This window comes from Chiloscyllium punctatum, chromosome 37 (assembly GCF_047496795.1).
Source record: "Chiloscyllium punctatum isolate Juve2018m chromosome 37, sChiPun1.3, whole genome shotgun sequence".
Classification (NCBI taxonomy): domain Eukaryota; kingdom Metazoa; phylum Chordata; class Chondrichthyes; order Orectolobiformes; family Hemiscylliidae; genus Chiloscyllium; species Chiloscyllium punctatum.
In genome coordinates, this window is record NC_092775.1 from 66,955,110 (window position 1) to 66,974,213 (window position 19,104).

Here is a 19,104-nt window from a genome sequence, read left to right on the forward strand (position 1 = left end):
GATTAGATTAGATTAGATTACTTACAGTGTGGAAACAGGCCCTTCGGCCCAACAAGTCCACAACTTGTTGCTGAAGCGCAACCCACCCATACCCCTACATCTACCCCTTACCTAACGCTACGGACAATTTAGCATGGCCAATTCACCTGCCCTGCACATCTTTGGACTGTGGGAGGAAACCGGAGCACCCGGAGGAAACCCACGCAGACACGGGGAGAATGTGCAAACTCCACACAGTCAGTTGCCTGAGGCGGGAATTGAACCCAGGTCTCTGGCGCTGTGAGGCAACAGTGCTAACCACTGTGCCACCGTGCCACCCACACCTTGTGAAACCTTGTGAAATTATTTTATACATCCATGGAATGTAGGATTTCAATCTAGGTCACCTTTATTGCACATCCCCAATTGCCCTGGAGAAGATGATGGTGAGCTACCTTGTTTAATTGTTGCAATCCTTGGATGTAGGAACACCTACAATTCTGTTAGGTAGAGATTTCCAGGATTGTGACAAAGCAACAGTGAAGGAACAGTGATATATTTACAAGTCAGAATGGTGTGGAACCTAATGAAGATCTAACAGGTAGTATTGTCACCATGCATCTGATGACCTTGCCCTTCTAAGTGATAGAGGTGGTGGTTTTGGAAGGTGAAGCCAAGTGAAGTTTGGTACTTTACTTTGGAGTTTGGATACACTGTTGCCATTGCATTTCAGTGGTGAAGGGCATGAACGTTAAATGACATATGTGGTGCCAATCACAGAGTTGCTTTGTCCTGGATGGTAAAGAGCTTCTTGAATGCTTTTGGAGTTCTACCAATCCTGCCAACCGGACAATATTCCACCACACTCTTGAGTTGTCCATTATAGATGGTGGACAAATATTGGGGAGGCAGGAAATGAGTTACTCACCTCAGAAATCCTAACGTCAGATTTTCTCTTATAGCCACAGCATTTACATGATGAGTCTAGTTCAGTTTCTCATTACTTGTAACTATCAGGATGTTGATAGTAGGGGTTTCAACAAATCATAGTATGATTTAATGTCAAGGAGCTATGGTTTGATTCTCACTTGTTGGAGATGGCCATTACCTAGCAATTGTGTAGCGTAAGTCTTGCTTGCCACTTATCAGTGCAAGCCTTTTCTTAACTTCAGTCAGGAGGTGCAAGCATCACTGGCTGGAATAGTATTTATTGTCCATCCCTAGTTGCCATTGAGAAGGTGGTGGTGAGCTGCTTTCTTGACGCACTGCAGTCTATTTGCTGTAGTAAACCCACTATGCCGTTAGGGCAGGAGTCCAGGACTTTGACCCAGGGACACTGAAAGAACAGAGATATATTTCCAAGTCAAATGGTGAGTAACATGAAGGGGAATTGCAGGTGGTGGGTTCTCACTGTTCTTGTCTTTCTAGATGGTAGTGGCCATAAATTTTGAAGGTTCTTTCTAAGGAGCTTTGGTGAATTTCTACAGTCTATCTTATAGACAGTACACTATAATTCTTGAGTATCAGTGGTGGAGAGAGTGGATTTTTTTGGATGTAGTGCCAATCAAGCAGGTTGCTTTGTCCTGGCTGGTATCAAGCTTCTCTGAGTTTTGTAGAGCTGCAGTCATGCAGGAAAGTGGGGAGTATTCCATCACAGTCCTGACTTGTGCCTTGTCGATGGTGGACAGACTTTGAGGAATAAAGAGGTGAGTTACTTGCTGCAGCATTTTTATCGTCTGACAGGCTCTTGTAGCCACAGTATTTATATATCAAGTTCAGTTCAATTTATGATCAATGGTAAAACTCAAGATGTCGACAATGAAGGATTCAGTGAGAGTAATGCCATTGGATGTCAAGGAGCAATGATTAAATTCTCTTTGTTGGAATACATGTCCAATATGAATGTTACTTGTCACTTGTTAGCTAAAACCTGCTTATTATCCAGGTCTTATCGCATTTGGACCTAGTCTGTTCCAGTGAACATTGTGCAGTCAGCAGTGAACATCCCACTGCTGACCTTATGATGGATTGAAGGTCATTGATGCAGCAGCTGAAGATGGCTAAGCTTAGGACACTACTCTGAGGAACTCTACTCTGAAGATATGCCCTGGTACATCATGGAAGACTGCTGCACTATTGAAACAAATACAGAGGAATCTCGATTAACCGAACGAGGTGGGCGGGCAGTATTGCGTTCAGATAATTGATTATTCGGATAAATAATTTAATGCCTCTCCTCTGGGACTCTGAAGTTTCATTTTTCCTCGGTCTGCATGTCTTGCTCCCTCTCTCTGTCTCAGGGCTTGTTTCTGAGCAGGCACATACTTGTGTGTAAGGGGCACGCAGTATTGCTGAAGCGTCCCCATCTGGGCCTTTCCCCCTGAATGTCCCCACATAAACCCCTGTCTGCCCCCCCAACCCCATCCAAACCTGCCTCCCATCCACCCCTACCCACTGTCCGCTCCCCCATCCACACCCCCACGCCCCCCATCAGCCCCCTATCCGCACATCAGCCCCCTATCCGCACACCCCCCAACCCCTTACGTCGCACCCTCAGGGGTAGCTGGACCGGACACCAACAGTAAGACTGCTGCTGCCTTCGGGGGATGAGTTCCGACAGACACACACACACACACACACGCACACACGACACACCCACAGACACACACACACACACACACATTTTACTGCAACTTTTTGACAGGTTCCACCTTTGTCCTTTACAGGACAATGTTGGAAGGAATATCAGGGGAATGGGGGTTTAGGTACATGCCTGTGACAAATTCCAGGGAAAGTGTGTGGAGACAGAGAGAGAGAGGGCGGGTGGTCAGTCATTTGGAGACGGTGCCTGGGCTTCCATTGATGTCCAGAACTGTTCTCAGCAGCATTTCAGTAAGCAGAGTTTATTTTAAATTATTCTAAACAAAAGACACGATCAGTGTTGGAAACAGCTCTTTGATGCAATGTTTTTAGTCGGAACCTTGAGATCTTCTTTGGATAATCCGAAATTCGGATAATCGATACTCAGATAATCAAAGTTCCTCTGTACTTTCTTCTTTGAAGTATCATAGATTTCTGAGTCAGGCAATCAGTTTCTAAGCAGAAATTATGCCTTTTTTTGCAGTATCCTGAATACATGGACAGTTTTCTTCTTCTTGACCTTTGACCATGATTTGGCTCCCATGAACATTTATGTCGCTGAGTTATTGATCAAGCAGCAAGTCTTCATTATTGTTGTTAGACTGGTGGAATAAACATTTTTGGGACTCTCAGTCAACGACCCAAAGATTGCTGCTCATTCAGCACTATCTCTGGCATTGGTTGATCTGTTGGCTGGAGATGATCAATGAAAGATCCCTGAACAGGCTCCAGTGAGTTGGATTATCAGTTTTGTTTCCAGTGTTCGTTTCTTCTTGATATTTGATCTTTTGATTCACCTGCTGTTTGTAGTAATGAGCATCCACATCCTACAAATAAAAATAAAAATGACTGGTGTGTTTTCTAGATTTCATAGACTTCACAATGAGTTATTAGATCTTGAATCTTTTTTTTGAGACCTCTGGTCCACTGCGGATATCTGATAATGCTTGTCTATCTTCCATGTATTCTTTCTAATACGCTTTCTGAAAAGGTGGCTGGAATAACTGGCGTTTTGACATCCAATAGTAAATAGTCTATGATTGTGAAATGTTGTGAGTGTTGAAAGTATGCATTCTCATCCAATTTGCTTTAATCTTAGTCTCTCCATGCTCCAGTTGCCAGACTAGTGAACGGGTGCATGATCTTTAGCATACGTTGCTTTGTGTCAACTTTATTTAAGCTTTGAATGCAAAGTCTAAAGGCAACTTAATCTTATGATGCAAAAACAGAAAATGCTGGAGAAATTCAGCAAGACTGGCAGCATCTGTTAAGAGAAAACAAAGTCAATGTTTCAGATCCAGTCACCCTTTTTCAGAACTGATTGTATTTAGGAAAAGGTGATACATATGCTTAAGACAGGGGTTGGGTGGAGGGACAGGGGAAAAATAGTTGGAGATGGAGCCAAGAGAGAGAGGGAGAGAACAGTCGTTGAGCAGGTGAAGAGATAGATTATGGCGTGCTGTGGAGAAACAAAATGTTGATAACAGGGGCCATTAGTGACTGAAAATGAGTTGGCTGTGATGAGTGCAGCCTAAGAGATCAGGCCCAGGGTGTGGGTGGGTAAAGGATAGAGAAGGTGATGTTCAGCTTCTAAAATTATTGAACGTGACATTGTGTCCTGAAAGTCACACAGTCTCCAAGCCGAAAGTGAGATGCTGCTCTTTCCGCTTGTGCTGAGATTTGCTGGAATTCTGCAGCCAGCCTGAGACAGAGATGTTGGTCAGGGCACAGGGTGGGGAGTTGAAGGGAATGGGGGGGTGGAAGGAATTTTGGAACTGGGGGACGGGTGGACCAAGGTGTCCGGAGGGAACGGTCCCTCCAGAAGGCTGATAAGGGAGGGGACAGAAATATATATCTGGTGGTGGCATCCCTCTGGAGTTGGAAAAAATGGCAGCTCCTGATCCCTTTGATGTGGATTCAGGTGGAATGGAAAGTAAGTAGTGGGAAAGAAAAGAAGCGATGAGGGCAGAAGTGTTGGAAATGGTTGTACATGGCTGAGAGCCCTGTCAAACACAGTGGGGGTGGGGTGGAAGGGGGCAGTGGCTGTGGAAGAAGTGAGGCATATCAGAGGTTCTCCCCCTATTCCATGGAAGGTAGTATCATCAAAGTAGATCCAGCGGAACTGGAAACATGGAATAGAATCTTTACAGGAAGCAGGATGTGAGGATGTATAGTCATGGCAACTGTGGGAGTCGGTGGATTTGTAATGGATATCAGTGGCGAGTCTATCCCCAGAAATTGAAACAGAGATATTGAGAAGGATATGGATGTCGGTTTGCTCACTGAGCTGAAAGGTTCATTTTCAGATGTTTCACCACCATTCTCGGGAACGTCTTCAGTGAGCCTCTGGATGAAGCATTGCTGATGATTCCTGCTTTCTATTTATATGTTTGGTAGTCTTTGGGTTGGTGATGTCATTTCCTGTGGTGATGTCATTTCCTGTTTTTTTCTCATGGGGTGGTAAATTGGATCCAAGTGAATGTGTTTGTTGATAGAGTTCCGGTTGGAATGCCATGCTTCGAGGAATTCTCATACATGTCTCTGTTTGGCTTGTCCTAGGATGGATGTGTTGACCCAGTCGAAGTGGTATCCTTCCTTATCTATATGTAAAGATATTCATGAGAAAGGGTCATGTTTTTTTGTGGCTAGTTGATGTTCATGTATCCTGGTGGCTAGTTTTCTGCCTGTTTGTCCAATGTAGTGTTTGTTACAGACCTTGCATGGTATTTTGTAAATGACATTAGTTTTGCTTTTTGTCTGTATAAGGTCTTTAAAGTTCATTAGCTGCTGTTTTAGTGTGTTGGTGGGTTTGTGGGCTACTAGGATGCCAAGGAGTCTGAGTAGTTTTCTCAAAACTCGCTAATGTTGAGAAGGAAAGGAAGGAGTGAGAGATGGAACACATGAAGGTGAGAGCAGGGAGGAAATTGATAGCAAAATTGATAAGCGTTTCTAATTCCAGATGAGAGAGGGAAGTAACACTGAAGATATCATCAACCTACTGGAGAAAGAATGTGAGTATGATTTTAAAGAAGGAATGTTCCACATATCCCACAAAGAGACAGGTATCACTGGGCCCATAGAGGTAATAAGAAACATTTGTCTTTTCCTTTCACACATTAATGAATGTAATCTACAAGAAGTCTGAGGTACCCACACCCCTCTCAAACCTTCCTCACCTCTCCTTCCCTCTGTTTCCATCCCTTTTCCTAACCCTATCCTTTGTCATGCATTCATTATCCCTTCTGACCTTGCAATCTCTGATGCTGAACATGCTGTATGTAGCAAAAGTCTTAATTTTATTCCTCAGCACCCCCCATCTCAATGGGCAAGGCATAGTGTTGAACTCTCTTACTATTGCCTTTACTGCCTCCCCTTTTCTTCGAACATAATTTCTCCTCATCCCACAGACTCCTTCACCCAGCTCCAACTCTCTTGTTCCACCTGGACACTGCCCTCTGACTTTTAACTTAACTTGCACTTAACTTGTTCATCGAGAACTGTCGATATGACATTGGTCATCTTAATTTCTCTGCCCCATCCCCACTGAGTCAAACTTATATCCCTCTGAACTGACTGCACTTTGAGCTCTCATATCCAATCCTGACTTTGTTATCAAGCCTGCCAACAAGGATGGTGCTGTTGTTGGTTGGTCTCTATATTGTGGAGGCAGAGCACCAGCTCTTGGCCACCTCCTCTTTGCTCCCCCCGACCAAGACCCTATTATGGAACTCCAGGCTGTTATGTCCATGACAGTCATTAATCTCATTTTATCCGGTGACCTCCCCACTCCTGCTGGTGCACTCCTATATTTGTAAACTCTATCCTTTTCTGCCACATTCTGATGATCATTTCCTTATTGTTCTCTTGCCCTGTCCTCTATCTTTAATTGATCATGTGTTACTTTCTCCTCCAGTTTTTAGTTTGAAAGTCATCTCCACCATCCTAGTTACAAGAATCACCAGACCATTTGTAGGTAAAGACTACTAAAGAAGTATAGATGCAACTTTCTTCTGTACTGGTGCTTGACTAAACTATGAACTGAGATTCATTTCTCCCATAAGACCATAAGGAGTGGTAATGAGAGTAGGCCCCTTGAACCTGCTCCAACATTCCAGAGGACCATGGTTGATCTGACACTCGGCACATTCACTTTCCAGCCCTTTCCCCATAACCCTTGATTCTCCTACTGATCAAGAATCTATCTCTCTCAACCTTAAATATAATAAAGGACTTTGGCCCCACAGCTGGCTGCAGCAAGGAGTTCCAAAAACTCACAACTCTCAGAGAAGACGTTCTTCCTATTTCGCTCTTAAATTGCAGCTCCTTAACTCTGAGACCATGAACTCTGGTCCAAAACTCTCCCATGAGGGGAAGCATCCTCTCAACATTTACCCTGTCAAGCCCCTTAAGAATTCCACATGTTTTGATGAGATCACCCCTCATTCTTCTAAACTGGAATGAGTAGCGTCTCAACCTGTTTAGTCTTTGTGGGCGGCACAGTGGCACAGTGGTTAGCACTGCTGCCTCACAGCGCCAGAGACCTGGGTTCAATTCCCGACTCAGGTGACTGACTCTGTGGAGTTTGCACATTCCCCCCGTGTCTGTGTGGGTTTCCTCCGGGTGCTCTGGTTTCCTCCCACAATCCAAAGATGTGCAGGTCAGGTGAATTGGCCATGCTAAATTACCGTAGTGTTAGGTAAAAAGGGGTACATGTAGGGGTATGGTGTGGGTTGCGCTTCGGCAGGTCGGTGTGGACTTGTTGGGCTGAAGGGCTGTAAGTAATCTAACACTGTAAGTAATCTAATCTAATCTAGTCTTTATTGATAAAGACAATTCCTCCATACCAGGGATCATCCTTGTGAACCTTCTCTGAACTGCCTCCAAAGAAATGACATATTTCTGTAAATAAAGGGACCAAAACTGCTCACACTGTGTTAAATGTGCTCTCGCCAGTACCTTGTACAGTTGCAGTGAAACATGTTATTCTTACTCCAAGCCCCTTGAAATAAGGGACAACATTCCATTAGCCTTCCTGATTACCCATTGCATTGTTGTGCTGGCTTTCCGTGCTTCATGCACATATATTTCCCAGTCCCTTTGTGTTGCAGCTTTCTGCAGGTTGTCTCTATTTAAATAATACTGTTCTTTTGTTGTCCCTTCCAAAATGAACAACTTCACATTTTTCCACATCATACTCCATTCGCCAACTTTCTGCCCACTTACTTAACCAATCAATATCTTTCAGTAACCTGCTTGTAATCCCCTCCCAACTTGCTTTTCCACCTATTTTTCTGCAAATTTGGCTGCAGTATGTTCACTTCCTTCCTCCAAGTCATCAATATACATTGTGAACAGTTGTAGTTGCAGCACTGATCCCTGTGGAACCCCACTGGTCACAGATTGCCAGCCTGAAAAAGAACCCCTTAACCCCATTCATTCTTTCCAGCCCATGAGCCAATTCTCTATCCGTGCCAGTGTACAACTTCCAACACCTTGGGCTCTTATGACTTAAACTTTTGTGAGGTGGCTTCTGGAACAGCAAGTATAACATATCTAGTCGCTCCCCTCTACACACTCTGGTTAAAACTTCCTCAAAAAACATTAATAAGTCATGATTTCCCTTTCATGAAACTATACTGAGCTTGTTTGATTTAATTATGATTTTCTGACTATTCTACTGTTAATTACTTACTAATTGGTTCCAATATTTTTCCAACAATAGATGTCAAGCTAATTGGTCTATAATTAACCAATTTTTGCACCATTCCCTTTCTGAATAGGATGTCACATTGACAGTTTTCCAATCCTCTGGTACTTCTCCAGAATCCAAGGATTTTTGGAAAATTACAACCAATGCATCCACTATCCCCATATCTAGAGCCATGTATTTAATTCTCTAACCTGATATACTCTATTCAGGTTTGCACATGGCTCCAGTGGTTATCTAGAGGTTATTATCTTCAAGGTTATGCTTTCGAATTTACCATCATCATGTCCATACCCTCCAAGAAGAATTCCTTTCCTAGCCATATCAATGTCTTTGACGCAAATGCGGACCACGGCAACTGGATTCCACCCACCCCTCACCTCACTCCTCACTCTGCAAATTCCTCTTCAGCCTTGAGCAGATATCCCAAATCTTGTCACTATGCAGGAAGTGCAGCCTTCTGGACACTAACCCTCAGCTACAGACAACTGTGTGTATTCACCTGTCCATCTATATTCTCTAGCCCTTGTAACTCCCCCTTCTCAAATGTCTTTTTGTACCATAGTGGAATGTTCATCCATCCTACAGCCCCATTTTCATCCTTGCAGACTGTAGGAAGGTCAAAACTGTTGAACGTTGCATGACCGAAGTTTCCTCCACTTATACCTTCCCATATCTGTCTCACTGGTTCGACCCACCCTCCTATTCCTGGTTATGGAACAAATCAGGTAATCCTTCCCTGAGAGATGCAGCTGTCACCGGGAATAAAGTGTTCATGTACATTCCCTCCTTGATTTGTCTCCCTACCTACTGCTCAATGAATCTGAGTAGATGTTCACTCAGCAGCAAACATTTGCTGCAGATGTTTTTGCCTTGGGTCTGTCTTTCTTTTAATCTATCCTTGGATCTGCCTGACATCCTGCAGACACTGTACGTCATATGTCTTTGTAGCACTGCATTAATTGAATCGCTGATTGAATTATAATTAATTTCTCTAGTTGTGCCTGTGCTTATCTCCTTAACATTTCAATAAACAGTCAACCCACCCCAATTGAGATTCCTTCATTAAGGTAAATAGCAAATATTCATCAGCCGATCTAATGAGCTTCATTAATATTAGCAAATATTACTTGTCATAATAAAACCTTAAAATTTTAAAATTAAATGAGTTCTGAAGAATAAATGAGAACATTATTCGTCAAATAATCACCTACCTATTTTCCTGTGACCTCATTCTTTGATTTTTCTCAGAGCGCTGTTGGTTGGTTCTCAAGCCACTGAATGGTCTGGACTTTTGTTATTCATTCACGGGATGAGGACATCACTGGCCAGACCAACGTTTATTGTCCATTCATAATTGCCCAGAAGGCAGTTAAGAGTCAACCACATTGCTGTGGGCCAGGAGTCACATATAGGCCAGACCAATTAAGGATGGCAGTTTTCTTCTCTAAAGGATGTTAGTGAAGCAGATAGGTTTTTCTGAAAATTAATTCATGGTCATTATTAGACCTTTAATTCCAGATTTATTTTGTACATTGAACACAAATTCTATCATCTCCTATGATGGGATTTGAACTCAAGTCCCCAGAATACTACCTGGGTCTCTGGATTAAAAGTTTAGATCAGAGTGGTGCTGGAAAAGTCATGGGGAAATGATTCCAGCTCAGCACTGTCCTCATGACCCTTCCCACCTGCCAATCTCCCTTTCTACCTATCCCCTCTACCCTCCTCTCTGGCCAATCACCTCCATCCCCACTCCATTCACATATTGTACTCTTTGCTACCTTCTCCCCAGCACCCCCCATTTATCTCTCCACCCTGCAGCCTTCCTGCCTCTATTCCTGATGAAGGGCTTTTGCCCGAAACATCGATTTTCCTGGTCCTCGGTTGCTGCCTGACCTGCTCTGCTTTTCCAGCACCACTTTGATCTAAGTTTCCAGCACCTGCAGTCTTCAATTTGCCTCTCTGGAATAAAAGTCCAGTAATAATACCACTAACCCATTGCCTCTCCATGGTGCATCATCAGCCATGGATTACATACTGCATAACACATCTGCTTGTCTTTATACTCTGATGGCAGCAGCAGCAGGTAGGGAGTGTTCAGGTATCTGAGCCCATCAGCTCCCAATCACCAGGCTGGCCGTCTTCTTCTTTTTTTCTTACTAGTTCATTTATCTTTCATATCAAACTTCATGTTGCCTTCTTTCTGCAACTACGGCGGATGAAAGTGGTTGCGAGGGGCGGTTGCAGCAGCGTGGTGGATCTGTTCTGTCCCTCTGGCCATGGCAACTATGCAGCATCTTCAGTGGTGGCATACCAGAGCCCCTTCAGAACCCCAGGAGACATGAAGGGAGCGAAGGATGAACTTTGCCTTAACCATTTCTAAAAATACTTTCTATAATTAGAATGGACTACGGCAACTTAAACACTTTTTATTGTATTTATCTAAATACAAGTGAAATAAATTACTATTCTATTCTACATCAGCTGGGTTTTGTTGTACTGTTTTCCAGCATCATTGGTTTGCTTTCTCAGTGGTGTCATTAGGAGGTTTGTTTAGCTCATAGGTTCACAGCGTTTACACCACTGGAACTACCGCAGGCTCAAAGCATCAGGATAGCTCCCTAGGCATCTGGTGTACATCTGCATTCATTTTTTTCTTGCGCTGCATACTGCAGAGAATGATCGGGGAGAAGGTAGGGCCAATCAGGGATAGCGGAGGGAACTTGTGTGTGGAGTTTCAGCAGTTAGAGGAAGCCCTAAATGAGTTTTTTGCTTCAGTTTTCACCAAGGAAAGGGAACTGGTTGTAAATGAAAAACTTGAGGAGATGGGATACAGTCTTGATCATATCGAGATTGATGAAGGTGATGTGCTGTAAATTTTGGAAAACATTAAGATTGATAAGTCCCCAGGGCCAGGCCAGATTTATCCTAGGCTGCTCCAAGAAGCGAGAAAGAAAGTTGCTAAGCCGCTGGCCAGGATATTTGCCTTCTCACTCTCCACATGAGTTGTACCAGAGGATTGGAAGGAGGCAAATGTTGTTCCTCTTTTCAAGAAGGGTAATAGGGAAATCCCTGGCCATTACAGACTAGTCAGTCTTACGTCTGTGGTCAGCGAAGTTTTGGAAAGATTTCTGAGGGATAGGATTTATGACTATTTGGCAAAGCATAGTGTGATTAAAGGCAGTCAGCAAGGCTTTGTGAGGGGCAGGTCATGCCTCACAAATCTTATTTGAGGAGGTGACGAGACAGGTCGATGACAGTCGAGCAGTAGATGTGGTGTATATGGACTTCAGCAAGGCATTCGATAAGGTTCCCCATGTTAGGCTCATTCATAAAGTCAGGAAGTATAGGTTACAGGGAGATTTGGCTACCTGAATTCAGAATTGGCTCGCTGACAGAAGGCAGAGAGTGGTTGTAGGTGGAAAGAATTCTGCCTGGACGTCAGTGTTGAGTGGGGTCCCACAGGACTCTGTTCTTGGGCCTCTGCTCTTTGAAGTTTTTAATAAATGACTTGGATGATGAGGTTGAGGGGTGGGCTAGTAAATTTGCAGATGACACAAAGGTTGGAGGTGTCATCGATAGTATAGAGGGCTACTGCAGGCTGCAGCATGACATAGACAGGATGCAGAGCTGGGCTGAGAAATGGCAGATGGAGTTCAACCTGGATAAATGTAAAGTGATGCATTTTGGAAGGTCGAACTCGAATGCTGAATATAGGATTAAAGACTGGATTCTTGGCAGTATGGAGGAACAGAGAGATCTGGGTGTGCAAGTACATAGATCCCTCAAAGTTGCCACCCAAGTGGATAGGGTTGTTAAGAAAGCATATGGCGTTTTGGCTTTCATTATCGGGGGGATCGAGTTTAAGAGCTGCAGCTCTACAAGTCCCTGGTGAGACTACACTTGGAATATTGTGTCCAGTTCTGGTCACCCTACTAGGAAAGATACAGAGGCTTTGGAGGGAGTGCAAAGAAGGTTTACAAGGATGCTGCCTGGACTGGAGGGCTTGCCTTATGAAGAAAGGTTGAATAAGCTCAGACGTTTTTCTCTGAAGAGAAGGAGAAAGAGAGGAGATTTGATCAAGGTATACAAAATAATGAGTGGCATAGATAGAGTCAATAGCCAGAGACTTTTCCCCAGGGCAGGATTGACTGGTCAAGGAGTCATAGTTTGAAGATATTAGGAGGAAGGTAGAAAGGAGACATCAGAGGTAGGTTCTTTACACAGAGAGTTGTGAATGCATGGAATGCGTTGCCAGCTGTGATGGTGGAAGCAAAGTCATTGGGGACATTTAAGTGACTGCTGGACATGCACATGGAGTGAGTTGAGGGGGGCATAGGTTAAGTTACTATATTTTACATTAGGATTAAACCTCGGCACAACATTATGGGCCAAAGGCCTGTTCTGTGCTGTACTTTTCTATGTTCTATGCTGCTGCTGAAGACTCTTGGTTGGGTTGTGCAGATAGCTACAGGTTGTGCTGTTCATAGTGCATTGTGACACTGGGAAACCAGGAAGAGAAATAAACTCAAACTCTCAGGACTCAGTGACTCTGCATGCGCCAAAGTAGAATATCCTGCCAGTGCTGGAAATCTTAAAACAAAAACTGCTGGAAACGTCCTCCAAGGTGTGAAGCATCTGTGTAGAAAAACATAGGATTAAAGTTTCAGCTTGATAATATTCCACCGTCAATAGTAAAAAAAAAAAGAGCTTGTAAACAATATACAATTGTCAAAATGAGCCAGGGATGAGACATAAATGAAGGTTGGTGATTGTACATAGGAGAGATTGCAGGGGGGAAGAAATAGTGGCAATAATGCCAAGTAAGAAAGATTGACAGCAGGACAAGAACCAAAAGATGTGTCTAGGAAGTATGTAATTGGAAAGAAGCAGTACCAATAGATGCTGTCCAAAAGCAAAACTAAAAATGCAATACAAAATGGGGACAGGTGTTACGATCTCCCCTCTGTCTACCTTTCGACACAGTAATAGCTTTTTCCTGCTTCCCTCCATCTGAATTGGACCTCTCTCTGCCACATCTCTTTCTGCAACTCCCCTTGCTACTGTTCCCCTGCCTGCAGCATCCCAATATTACTCTGTTCCCTTGCTCACTCTTCTACTGCTATCTCTTCATTACTCCCCTCCTTCTCACTTCCCTCTCTGCAGCACCCATGTCTGCTGCTCCCCTGTCTTCTGATCAGCTGAAGGTTTCTCCACAGCAACTAGTGAAGCTGCTGTAACACACTCATTCAGATCCAAATCTTAAAATGGCCAAAGTGGAGAAAAGTTATCTCTCTTTAAAAGCATTTGCAGCAACTCTTCCGTTGTATAGGAAGCTAGCTGCAAGCACTAAGTACTAATTGCTGTTGTGTTCATCACTTTTAATGAGTGTTGTTATGATTATGGTAAAGATTATCAGATTTTAGTCATCTGATTGTTATACCTGAGACCTTGTAGGGACTAAAATGCAGGTGGACTGGGTAAATAATGTTGCTAGTGGATCTAAAGAAAGGGAATTCATGGAATGCTTACAGGATGGCTTTTTGGAACAACTTGTCATGGAGCCCACAAGAGAGCAGGCTATTCTGGACCTAGTGCTTTGCAATGAACCAGACTCTATAAAAGATGTTAAAGTAAGGGAACCCTTAGGAAGTAGCGACCATAATATGGTAGAGTTCAGTCTGGAGTTTGAAAGGGAGAAGGCAAAATCGGATGTAATGGTGTTACAGTTGAATAAAGGTAATTATGAAGGCATGAGAGAGGAACTGACTAAAATAGACTGGAAGCAGAGGCTAACCGGGAAGACACGAGAGCAAAGATGGCAGGAGTTTGTAGGTATAATTGAGGACACTGTACAGAGGTTCATTCCCAAGAAAAGAAAGATTAACCGGGGAGGGATTAGACAACCTTGGCTGACAAAGGAAGTCAGGAAATGTATTAAAGAAAAAGAGAGATCCTATAAAGTGGCTAAGAACAGTGGGAAATCAGAAGATTGGGAAGGATACAAAAGCAAACAGAGGATAACAAAGAGTATAATAAGAAATGAGAGGATCAAATATGAAGGTAGGCTAGCCAGTAATATTAGAAATAATAGTAAAAGTTTCTTTCAGTACATAAGAAACAAATGACAGGCAAAAGTAGACATTGGGCCACTTCAAACTGATGCAGGGAGCCTAGTGATGGGAGATAAGGAAATAGCAGGAGAACTTAACAAGTACTTTGCGTCAGTTTTCACAGTGGAAGACATGAGTAATATCCCAAAAATTAAAGGGTGTCACGGGGCTGAGTTGAGTATGGTTGCCATTACGAAAGAGATAGTGCTAGAAAAGTTAAAAAGTCTTAAAATTGATAAATCTCCTGGCCCCGATGGGATACACCCTAGAGTTCTGAGAGAGGTTGCTGAGGAAATAGCAGAGGCATTGGTTGAGATCTTTCAAGAGAGTCACTGGAGTCAGGAAAGGTCCCGGATGATTGGAAGATGGCTGTAGTAACCCCCTTGTTCAAGAAAGGATCAAGGCAAAAGATGGAAAATTATAGGCCAATCAGCTTAACCTCGGTTGTTGGTAAAATTCTAGAATCCATCATTAAGGATGAGGTTTCTAAATTCTTGGAAGAGCAGAGTCTGATTAGAACAAGTCAACATGGATTTAGTAAAGGGAGGTCATGCCTGACAAACCTGTTGGAATTTTTTGAAGAGGTAACAAGTAGGTTAGACCAGGGAAACCCAGTGGATGTGGTCTAACTAGACTTTCAAAAGGCCTTTGATAAGGTGCCACACGGGAGGCTGCTGAGCAAGGTGAGGGCCCATGGTGTTCGAGGTGAGCTGCTGGGATGGATTGAGGATTGGCTGTCTAACAGAAGGCAGAGAGTTGGGATAAAAGGTTCTTTTTCAGAATGGCAGCCGGTGACGAGCGGTGTCCCGCAGGGTTCGGTGCTGGGGCCACAGCTGTTCGCATTATATATTAATGATTTGGATGAGGGAACCGGGGGCATTCTAGCGAAGTTTGCCGATGATACGAAGTTAGGTGGACAGGCAGGTAGTACTGAGGAAGTGGGGAGGCTACAGAAGGATCTAGACAGGTTGGGAGAGGAAATGGCTGATGGAATTTAACGTGAGCAAGTGCGAGGTCTTGCACTTTGGCAAAAAGAATAAAAGCATGGACTACTTTCTAAACGGTGAGAAAATTAATAAAGCCAAAGCACAAAGGGATCTGGGAGTGCTAGTCGAGGATTCTCTAAAGGTAAACATGCAGGTTGAGTCTGTGATTAAGAAAGCGAATGCAATGTTGTCTCTTATCTCAAGAGGGTTGGAATATAAAAGCAGAGCTGTACTACTAAGACTTTATAAAGCTCTGGTTAGGCCCCATTTGGAGTACTGTGTCCAGTTTTGGTCCCCACACCTCAGGAAGGACATACTGGCACTGGAACGTGTCCAGCGGAGATTCACACGGATGATCCCTGGAATGACAGGTCTAGCATATGAGGAATGGCTGAGGATACTGGGATTGTATTCGTTGGAGTTTAGAAGATTAAGGGGAGACTTAATAGAGACGTACAAAATAATACATGGCTTTGAAAAGGTGGATGCTAGGAAATTGTTTCTGTTAGGCGAGGAGACTAGGACCCGTGGACACAGCCTTAGAATTAGAGGGGGTCATTTCAGAACAGAAATGCGGAGACATTTCTTCAGCCAGAGAGTGGTGGGCCTGTGGAATTCATTGCCATGGAATGCAGTGGAAGCTGGGACGCTAAATGTCTTCAAGGCCGAGATTGATAGATTCTTGTTGTCTAGAGGAATTAAGGGCTACGGGGAGAACGCTGGTAAGTGGAGCTGAAATGCGCATCAGCCATGATTGAATGGCGGAGTGGACTCGATGGGCCGAATGGCCTTACTTCCACTCCTATGTCTTATGGTCTTATGGTTTTTAAACAAAAATGGACAAATGCTGGACTAAAATGTCTGCCATGTCCAGCTGACCACAGGTTTAGGCAAATTTATGAGACCCATGTGGAATAAGCAAAATTGTTTGCACTGAAATCACAATTTTGTTAACAGACACTGAAATCTGAGTCAGTATTGAGAAATTCATATCTTCTGTTTAACTTAAACTTGTCTGGTAATTTACATACTTGGATGAAAGGCTCACCTGCAAGTTTTCAAATTTAAAAGAAAATGGAGCCAGACTTAGCAGTACATATTGAAATATATTTCAGCAGCTGCTAGGCAAAATAGAGCAGAACAGAGAGAAGTATAAAACGTATTTGATCAAATCAGAATAGGAGTCTTTCCCCATCTTCCCATTTCTTTTGTCATTTCAGAAGACAGCAAATGGTGATAGCAAAAAGATGGCAGTAACAAATTGGAGAAACCACCATTCACTGAGAACTTGAAGATATCTACATACTTCACTATTTCTGGGGAAACCAGTTAACAATTAAACAACTTTAGTCTCACTAAAATTCTAACTTGTTAGCAACTCAAAATGTTTTTAAAGACTAAGACATAAGAGTAGAATTAGGCCATTTGGCTCATTGAGTCTGCTCCATTGTTCAATCACAGCTGATATGTTCCTGAAACCCATTCTCCTGCCTTCTCCTTGTAACCTTTGATCCCCTTACTAATCAAGAACTTATCTATCTCTGTCTTAAATACACTAAATGACTTGGCCTCCACAGACTTCTGTGACAATGAGTTCCACAGGTTAATCAGCCTCTGGTTGAAGAAATTCCTCCTCAACTTACTTCTAAAGGGTCATCCCTTCACTCTGAGGTTGCGCCCTCAGATCCTAGTCTCTTCTACTAGTGAAAATGTCATTCCTACATCCACCCTATCCAGGCCTCTCAGTATTCTGTAATTTTCAATGAGATCCCCCTTTATCCTTCTAAACTCCATTATGTATGGACTTAGAGACCTCAATTACTCCTCAAATAACAAGCCTTTCATTCCAGTATCATTTTTGTGAACGTCTTCTGGACTCCCTCCAATGCCAACACATCGTTCCTTAGATATGAGGTCCAAGACTGCAGTTTTCCACACCCTTATAAAGCCTCAGCAGTATACCTGTGCTCTTGAACTGAATGCTAACTTTGTATTTGTCTTCCTAACTGCCAATTGAACCTGCATTTTTAACCTTAAGAGAACACTGAACTAGGACTCCCAAGTTTCTTTGTGATTCAGATTTCTGAAGCCTTTTCCAATTTAGAAAGTAGCCAATGACTCAAGTTCTCTTACCAAAGTGCATAATCGTGCAGTCTCTATTATTTCTGACTGTATCAGACTGTCTCTCTTTTAAAATTAGCACAAATGAGTTTTGAGAAGATTTGTTGCGCAGGTTGAGTTTCTGGATGTAGGCTTGCTCGTTGAGCTAGAAGGTTCATTTCCAGATGTTTTGTCATCCTACTAGGTAACATCTTCAGTCGGCCTCTGGGCAAAGCAGTGCTGATGATTCCTGCTTTCTATTTATATGTTTGGGTTTATTGGGTTGGTGATGCCATTTCCTGTGGTGGTGTCATTTAATGTTCTTCTTCTCGGGGGTGGTAGATTGGGTCTAACCTGATGTGTTTGTTGATAGAGTTCCAGTTGGATCAAGTTAGACATCGAGTTAGATCCCATCTGCCACCCCCTGAGAAAAAGAACAGGAAATTAAATCACCACCGGAAATTACATCACCACTGTAAGTGACATCACCAACCCAAAAAAGCCCAAACATATAAATACAAAGCAGGAATCAACAGCCCAGAGGCCCCTGAAGATATTACCTAGTAGGGTGACAAAACGTCTGGAAATGAACCTTCCAGCTCAGTGAGCAAACCTACATTCATTAGTGTCAACATTTGTGCGTGTGTTTGATGTTGCATTTTATGACTTTTTTCTGGGGGTTTGGAGGTTAATAAACTGCCTCTTTCCTTACATCCAAAAAAAATTGTATTTGGCTCATTCATTTTGATCTTGTTAGGCACCTATTTAACTGGTGTGTAAAAGCTGTGTGGTAAGAAAAGAAATAAAAATATTTGTTACAAATAATTCAGAGACCATCAAAATGTCACTTGCTTCTTGTGTTGGTTTAATGGGGAGTTTCCGGAAACTCAAGGAACATGTACATACATCATTCATTGGAATTGCAACATTGATGCAACCCAGTGATCGATGTGCTCAAATTACAAACTATCCTCTTCAGGGAAGCTATGTGCAATATCATAATACCTGCATTAACCCAGAAGGTCCTCTATTGGAGCCAGCTTATGGATGTTAGTACAATTTCACCTTCAGATACACTTAGACCAAGCACTCACCCAAACTATGCCCCTGCTCAGAATCTGTGCTGCCTGAAAATCAGCTGACGGTGTCACCTTTGGATTCTAGGTTACAACATGTTAAGGATCAGCTGTGATGTCCCTGCAGATGACTAGATGGCCAAACTCATTTCTTGAGTGATGACCAGTTGAGGGATATGTATCCCTGTGCACACATGGGTAGAGGGACAATGATCATCACTTTAATATGATCAGCATTACGAGGATAAGAAAAATAACTTGCATTTATTTAGCAATATTCACGACTCCGAGAATCTCAAGTTGTTTGACAGTCAATGAAATAATTTTGAAGTTCGGTCAATGTTATAGGGTAAGTGGCTCTTAGTCTATGCACTGCAAACAATTCATAAGCAGCAAATGATCAAATTGTTTGTTTCAAACATTGATTGCAGAATTCATTTCTGCTGGCACTTTATGAGAATTCCTCAGGCCTACTTTGACAGTGACATGGAATCCATTGT